Raw genomic sequence first — 9,453 nt, 5'->3', positions numbered from 1 at the left:
TTTAATGCTGTGCTTGAGAAGACATGTCAAACCAAGCGAAACTGCAACTGTGGCCAATGTCAGTGCCACGTATCTGGTACTTGTGCTGGTGGCACGTAAGAAACACCCATTACAATCTGTAAAATGGTTGGTATTAGGAAGGGCATCGTCAAGCCATAGAAACCATGCCAAATCAAACTAGAACCTGGTGCAGCTCTCCACCTTGCCAGTTTTCAGTCAAACTGTCTAACCCATGCCAGCATGGAAAATGGGTGCTGAATGATGACGATGATGATGATGACAACGACGACGACGATGATGATGATGATCATGATGATGATGAAGTTAATATATCAAAATAAAAAAAGCAGTTTTATGAAATTGGTCTGAATTCAAGGTTGTTTTAGAACACGTTAGTGGGACACAAAGGTGAGGTGGGGGTTAGCTATACAACTGGAAGACGAAAAGTTGAGGTTGCATCTGTCTGTCTGTCCTGTAGACAATGGCAAATGCAAGGAGAGGAGGAGGGGAGGAAGGGGGGGGAGAAAGAATGACAAACAAGAGGGAAGGAGTGAAGGAAGAAGAGGAAAAAGAGGGAGAAAAACAAAGACGGAAAGTGAGGGAGGAGGAGGAGTGTGAAGGTTGTGGTGGGGATTGGAGTGTGGAGTAGGAGGACAAGAGAAAGGAGGAGGGATGTGAAAGAGGAAGAGTGTCAAGGAGAAAGAGGGATGTGGATGGAGAAGAGGAGGCGATGCGATGATGATGATGATGATGATGATGGTGGTGGTGGTGGTGTGTAGGAGGAAGAGGACCTTCTGAAATGACTACCAAGTCTGATCCTTGACCTGCAACCTCAGCCACAAATTCCACTTATTGCTAACATTCTGAGAATGCCACTAACGAAGGTTTCAAGAGGTCAGTTGATTAAATCAGTTTTCATCACAAGAACATTCTCCCACCTCCACCCTCCACCCCTCGCATCCAATCCTAACTATTGTTTTCTTTCCTTTTTTTTTTCAATGTTCCTCTTAATGTTGTTTGTGCTGTTGTTGTTGTTGTTTTTGTTGTTGTTGTTATCATTTTTGCTTTGAGGCTTTGTGACTGTCCACTTGTCAGATTAGTAGTTTCTCTTGTGTTCTACGCACCCAATGAGACAAATAAACCAATGATGTTATTTAAGTGCATCCCACTTGGGAGCTGCCCTTAACACTTTGGCATTTAAACTGGGTCATATCCGGCCCAAATATTCTATGTGTTTTAAGTTCAAAATGGCTGGATTTGACTTCTCACATTTATCCTGCAATGTCATTCTAAAGATAAACATTCACACAGGCGCAGGTGTGGCTGTGTGGTAAGTAGCTTGCTTACCAACCACATGGTTCTGGGTTCAGTCCTACTGCGTGGCACCTTGGGCAAGTGTCTTCTACTATAGCCTCGAGCTGACCAAAGCCTTGTGAGTGGATTTGGTAGACGGAAACTGAAAGAAGTCTGTCGTATCATCATCGTTTAGCGTCCGATTTCCATTGTAGCATGGGTTGGACGGTTCAACTGGGGTCAGGGAAGCCAGAAGGCTGCACCAGGCCCAGTCTGATCTGGCAATGTTTCTACGGCCGGATGCCCTTCCTAATGCCAACCACTCCGTGAGTGTAGTGGGTACTTTTTACGTGCCACCGGTACAGCTGCCAGAAGGGGCTGGCAAACGGCCATGGTCGGACGGTGCTTTTTACGTGCCACCGGCACGGGAGCCAGGCAAGGCTGTATATACATATATATATATATATATATATATATATATACACACACATATATACATATATACCCAGTCTGTTATAGACTCACTCAAAAACAGCTGAGTGGGCGGGAGCTATGTGAAATGAAGCTTTTTGCTCAAGAACATAATGCACCTCCCAGTCTGGAACCTGAAATCACAATCTAGCAATTACGAACACTTGGCCATCTGCCCTCATACTAGAAGAAATTTATCTCTTATCTGTTTTGCTGAGTTTCATTTCATGGTCTATAAGAGATACTTTAATAGACAGAGCATCTATACATTGAAAATAGATGTACAGTATTTAACAAGTATAAAGAATCCATTTTTGTCAAAAACTAGGCTAAAAAAATATGGGTGTTTCTTATACATGGCTAATGTTATAATCCCTTACAAAATCTTTTTTCTAAATTTTAAGCCCCCAAATTAGGAGGTTCCTTATTTAGAAGGGTTCTTTATACATATTAAAATATAGTAAATATGACCTCAGTCAGAAGCTATGCTAAAGGCTATAATGACATAAATACATTATTCTGATTAATGAGAGAATAAATAACGACAGAGGTGATTAAAAATTATGTTGACAACAATTATTTTGTGTCAGAGTTATATTTTCTTAGTTTTGCTTTTTTTTTTCAAAAAAGAAAATCAGTGAACTCAGAATGTTTCACAAAAAATGGAAAAAAATGTGATGAGTGAGTGACATGTTTGTAGATGCAGTGGGAGGGAGGAGGGAAAATTGAGTTCAAAATAATTTGGTAGTACTTAGGAACTGGAGGAAGAGATGAAGCTATGTGGCTATGACGTGGAAAAGTTATAATGCTGTGTGATATGGATGAAAGAAAAGCAAAGATGTTGCCAACCAGAGTAAATGTAGGAAGGTAATGAAACTTCATACAGGTTGAAGTTAATAAAATGGTTCCTCTGTGTGTGTGTGTGTGTGTGTGTGTGTGTGTATGTGTGGGTGTGTGGTCAGCAGCTACCAAAATTGAATCCACAGTTTCTGACAAGTCCTTGGCCTATTGTTTTCAGCTGTTGCGCAAGGAAATTTCTGAGAATAAGCAGATCTCCTTGTCATTCTCAAGGCATTCAATTCATTGGACAAAGCTGATTAGAGAGGAAAAATCCTTTGTTTAGCTGCAAAGAATATAAAAATGTAACAGCAACTAATCTTTTTTCTTTTGGTTATTCAGCACCTGCCAAAAGCACATCTATTTTTCTTCTTTCTTCCTTCTGTCAGGTACTGATAGAGTGGTAACACCATTATCTGTTGGACAACACACTGCTATAACCATATAAATAAATGGCCATGAATAAGCAATTAATATTCTTCTTCTTCAATTGTTTATATGATGCATTGCTACACATTGATTTTTATACATGGTGAACTTCTGACTCAAGAATTACATGCCTTCTTTACTAAATGCTGCTAAAACTGGATCTTGTATATGGCCATTACATATATTTATTTAATACTTGCATACTTAGAAATATACCAAAATTCAAAAGTCTTCAACAGAATAATGAAAAGCACATACAGTAGAACCTCACAGTACAAGTGCCCCATTGTACCAGAAAATTGTTGCATGAGCTGAGACTCATAGGAATTTTTGTCTTGAAGTACAAGCGGAAATCTGCAGTACGAGCACACAAATCGTCCCATCTTTAAGGTAATTCAGTTAATAAAACCAGTTTACATATTTCTTTTGCATTCCCTTTTTTATAATTGTCATTTTACTTGTAATTACACCTTTTCTGTTTTAAAACCCATAAAACAATTATTTTGAGTGGTTTTTGTGGGGGCTGGAATGGATTAATTATATTTTTAGTTAATTTCAATGGGGAAAATTGATTTGTAAAACGAGTAAATAGTAGGATGAGCTCAATCATGCGAAGTATCACTGTACTATCTGCATATATACAACCATTTCTCCACAGTCAATCACACACTTGCAATTCTCATATACATGGGCACAGGAACAGAAGGTGCAAGCATGCCACCTAAAACTTCTTTGGGGGTGCAAAATCAAAATTGGAACCCCTACTCACTTTTCTCAGGTTTAGAAAACTTGTCAAAAGTAATCTGTAAAAAGTAACTTGAAGTTAGGTTTCTTCTCGAAGAAATATATATATTTATGTGTGCGTGTGTCTTTGTGTCTGTGTTGTCCCCCACCCCCATCATTTGACAACCGATGTTGGTGTGTTTATGTCACTTCGGTAAGAAGACCACTGGTTTGTCTTCTTTGAAGATAGAAGGACTAACTTAAAGCATCTCTAAAAACCACTGGAATTGAGCCTAAATCATTTGAAACACAAGCATGAGACCGTAACAAGTGGCAGCGTTCCATCACCACTGGAACCAAAGACTTCGAAGCCACTAGAAGAGAAAAGGAAGAAATCAAATGACAGGTGAGAAAGCCTCGACAAAAATCCCCCTCCTCTCCCACCAACATTGCCATTGGTTCTTCTATGCAAGAATTAGTCTACAGAGACACCGACATCACCATAAGGCAAACGTTCAGCAAAGAAGAAAATAAATACGGATCTTTTCGGTTTGAATGGCAGTTTTTTAAAATAATTTACACGTAACTAAACACTTTTAAACTTCTTATACTGGTAGAATGCATTTATAAAACATCTTTTTCTCTTGGCTTTATTGAGAAAATTCTATAGTTTGTAAGATATTTGCTGTTTTTTTTTTCTTCAATTTCTGCAATTTCAACCAATCAATGACGTCTATTGAGGTAAAAAACATTCTGTGCCGTATGAAAATGTCCCTCGTTTAAGAAACAGATTGGGTTTATTTACATTTGTGAAGAAAAAAAAGATACCCTTCCCCCCACCCCTAACCCTAAAACAGATTGAAATGCAATGGATCGACACTAAGGTCATAATTATGGGTGACAATTTCATATGACACCGCTAGAAAAAACTGCCGTTCAAACCGAAAAGATCCAATAAATACTTGGATACAAGATAAAATCGACGACGACGATATAGTTTCTTAATAAAACATTCCCGTATAGTTGTGTATATACGCATACCAGTACATATTCTCAGGCGGTATCGTAAGAATTGCAAAATTATATTATTCTGTCTATTATAGAGACAAGGCCTGAAATTTTAGGGGAAAAGGGCCAGTCGGTGATATCGATCCTAGTACATAACTTTATTGAGTCCCGAAAGGATGAAAAGGAAAGTCGACCACAGTGGGATTTGAACTCGGAATGTAAGAAATGCTGAAGAAATGCTGGAAGAAATGCTAAAGATGTTGTCTGGCGTGCTAATGATTTTGCCCGCTCGACACCTTTCAAAGTATATAATATTTTATATTTGATTTGTCCTCTCTTTCTCCCTTTCCCGCGCTTTCTTTCCCACTCATGAAGTTACCCGCGATTAGCAAAAGTATACAATGCAAGGGAAGTAACCAATACAACAAGCCCTGAATGATTGTTTCCCTTTACTCATAAAATTAACCCACTGGCCTTCGCGCCATCTTTCCCTATATAAAATCTTGTTTGATATCGTGTTCGCATTTAGCATTAGAAAAATGGATGAGTTGCCAATATTATTCAAACTACGGTGTAATAATTGCGAAATTTACCTGCATGAAACCGTTGAGTACTAACGGTACTCGATTATGATTACAAATGTGATGTTCACCCAGGAAGACGAGAGACGAGGAGGTGAAATAAAATATGATCTTCGGTAGCTGAGTGTCACGGAGGCGATGACAACTGACCGAGATTTCTGGCGATTTGCTCTGCTCGAAAAGACACGTCAAGCTAAATGAAATCGTAGTCGTGGCCAGTGCTTGTGACAGGTAAAAGGTACCCGTGCCGATGACACATAAAAGGGGTACCATGTCGGTAACACATAAAAGGCATTCAGTACACTCTGTAAAGTGGTTGGCGTTAGGAAAGACATCCGACCATGGAATCCATGTCAGAACAGACTTACAAGCTAACCGTCTAATCTATGCAAGCATTGAACAGTCTAACCTATGCCAGCATAGAAAACAGATGCTTCATGAAGATAATGACGACATATCATCATCATCATCATCGTTTAACGTCCGCTTTACATGCTAGCATGGGTTGGACGATTTGACTGAGGTCTGGCGAACCAGATGGCTGCATCAGGCTCCAATCTGATCTGGCAGAGTTTCTACAGCTGGATGCCGTTCCTAACGCCAATCACTCTGAGTGTGTAGTGGGTGCTTTTACTTGCCACCAGCTCGAGGGCCAGTCAGGCGGTACTGGCAACGGCCACGCTCAAATGGTGCTTTTTATGTGCCACTTTCACAGGCGCCAGTCCAGCGACACTGGCAACGATCTCGCTCGAAATGTTTTTTCACGTGCCTCCAGCACCAGTGCCAGTAAGGTGACGCAGGTAACGATCACGCTCGAATGGTGCCTTTTGCGTGCCACCGGCACAGAAGCCAGTCAGCTGCTCTGGCAACGATCACGCTCAGATGGTACTCTTAGTGCTCCACTAGCACGGATGCCAGTCATCGAATTTGATTTCGATAAATTTATAAAACAAAAAGATAGAATAAAGCTTTAATCACAAATCACAACAATTGTTTCTTTGCATTTGTAACAGCTGTTAGCTGCAGAGTTTTCAATGTTATACCAGCAGCTGTGTACCCACATGTCATCAGGAGAGTGGCTTTGAGAGCACTGCTGGATCACATCCAGTTTCCTATTGTTTTATATTTTAGCAAGTACTAGCAGTATTGCCCGGCGTTGCACGGGTTTGTAAGGGAAATAACTATAAAGCATTTTTAGAGATTTATAGCCAAAAAATAGCAAAAAAATGCATTAAAAATGGAAAAAAATGATGGTAATTTTTAAAAAAATCGTTGACTCATCGTAAACATTTTTAGAGAGTTACTTCCCTTATATAATAGCGAAAAAATGCATTAAAATGGAAAAAAATGATGGTAAATTATTTTTAAAATCTTAGTCTCATCGTAGACGCGCGCTAATACCCAGAAGGGCTCGATATGAATCACGACTATAAGATACCCGGTTTTGGTTAAACTGCACCGCAAAATGTGGGAGTAGTTAGAATCTAAATCGTAGGAGACAGACACACAACCTTACTTTTATATATAAAGATATGTTGTTTTGATTGTTTAGCTTGGCGATCTACTGATTAGGCAATGGCTGCGTATAAATGAAAAATTAACTCTCAGTAAATATAACAATTTTTGTTTAGTTGGAGATGTGTTGTAAGCTTTTGTGGCATTCTGGCATGAACTGTATAAACAAAAATAGAGCACGTGAATATATCATCTGAAAGTACCTGTTGTGAGAGAGGTATCGTGACACCACGTGCAGGGCACTGAAGTGGCAAGAAAGAGCTAGCAGCCCTAGCTATGGGCAGTGAGTGCCCAAAAGAAAAGAGGAAGACTTGTATCAGTCTGGCTCCTTATGACTTCTGTTAGGGGCTGTTGTGTTTTGTGCATGTGTCGTGGCTGTCCACTTCATCCCTTCCCGGCAGTTTGTGTTTAGCCCTGAGATAATCCAGGCAGGCACAACAGGTACACTACATAATCATATTCTATTTTAAGCTGTTACCAATGCACAGAAACAATTGTTGCGATTTGTAATTAAAGTCTGCTCATTCCATCTTCTTGTTTTATAACATCTATCTCAAGATTGTGGTTTCAATTCCTGGATCAAGTGGTGCATTGTGTTAATAATCAAAACACTTCATTTCACATTGCTCACAGCCCACCCAGCTGTAAGTGAGGGTACCCCTGTCATGGACCTGCATTCAGTTTAGTGTGGGAGGTATGTTGTGGCCTTGGTAACTTGTCCACCATGGAAACAGAGTAACTGGCCCTGTGAGTAACATGATTCAAACCCACAAGTGACAGTAATGTCCATAGGGTTGATCCTGATGCTGATGTTATGGGAACCTCACTAGTGCTGGTGCCTTACAAGAATGCGGCCAGTACACCCTGTCAAGTGCTTGGTGAATGAGCAGAGACAATGCAGGGTCATGGAAAACTTTTAGTCTTGTCTTGTTGAAGATATGACAGTGTTTCTAATGCTGGTACCACTATAAAATGCTTCTGGTACAAATTGTGAAGTGGTTAATGCTTAGAAGAGCCTCCATCTGTAGAAACCATTAAATAATAGCCTGGAGAAGTGAGGTGGCTTGGAAGGCAGTAATCCAAATAATTTGTTGAGTGTGTGGAGATCTATTATTCAACTCAAGCTTGCGTGAAATGATGTAAAATAATGATGATTATAATGCATATGTATGCATGCGTGCATCCGCTTGTGTATATACGTATATGCTAAAGGCATCCTTTGGTCTTCAATGACCATGGGATTGCACCTAAAAAAGTTACACTCCAAGACATAAGTCTGAGCAAGGTTGTTTATGGAAGACCATCAGTTGCTCATGCACACCAAGCTCCTCTCTCCACATCACTGATATTGTCCCATGGAAAGATAAAGGCTTGGCACCAGTGACGTCGCAACTCATTTCTACAGCTGAGTGAACTGGAGCAACGTGAAATAAAGTGTCTTGCTCAAGAACACAACACACAACCTGGTCTGGGAATCGAACTCACTACCTCATGACTGTGAGCCCAAAACTCTAACCACTAAGCCATGCACCTTCACAGAGCATCATGCAAATTTGCTAGAATTTACAGTATGGGTGTGGTTTATCATCAAAAGGATTAATTGGACCCTTCAGTTTCGATAATACTGTGTCTGGTCTCATTCACTTGAACTTGCTGCACATCAGAATTAAGGGTCTGGTTTTGTGGGAGAGGCTCATAATAATGTCTTTATGATCCCACCAAACTCAAAGCATAGTTTTTTTGGCATGGATATTCGTCTTTGGTTGCTGTTTGGAGCATCCTTATGCAAGCTCCAGGATCTCTTTTACCCTACGTTTTCATACACAATCCATTTTTCATCTCCAGTCACAAGTTGTTTCAAAAATGGCATGCTTTTATTCTGTTTCAACAGCATATCACAGATGGAATACCGGTCTAAGCAATTCCTTTCTGAGATTTTATGAGGGACCCGTACATTATTGTGAGAAATGTATCCTAGCTTCATTTCTGCAAGCTTGCCACCTTCCCAGATCTCAATATTAGTGGACATTTATGGTGCATTTTAGAAAAATAAGTAAGGAGTTGATATCCTCCACCATCATCACTACAAGAATTGGAGATTGTTTTAGCTGAAGAATGGACATAAATTCCTTTGGAAACAATTCAAACTTTGTACAAGTCCATACCTCGTAGAATTCAAGCTGTAATTACTGCCAAAGGCAGTCCTACCCCATATTAAAATAGATTTGTTTGAAATTTTAACGTGTTTCCATTATTTTGGCCAACCTCTGTATATATATCAACTTTAGCTTTGGGCCAACCAAACGTGTATATCTTTATATATATAAAACTGAGAATGTGTGTCTGTCTGTGTGTCTCCCTAAAACTTGAGAACTACACAACCAATTCCATTCAAATTTTACACATGCCTTACTTAGGGTCCATATAGTTTCATGGGCAAAAAAGATGTTCAACTTCTTGCCTAGAGCGAGCTCATAGCAATATCATATCTTCTCCACTATTTCAGTATTACGTGTTAAAAGTGAAACAAAAACGTTTCTCTATTTTATGTCAGATACTTTCACTTTAACAATAAAAATAATAATAACAATTGAAC

This window comes from Octopus sinensis, linkage group LG22 (genome assembly GCF_006345805.1).
Source record: "Octopus sinensis linkage group LG22, ASM634580v1, whole genome shotgun sequence".
Classification (NCBI taxonomy): Eukaryota; Metazoa; Mollusca; class Cephalopoda; order Octopoda; family Octopodidae; genus Octopus; species Octopus sinensis.
This window is presented reverse-complemented; position numbering follows the sequence as displayed.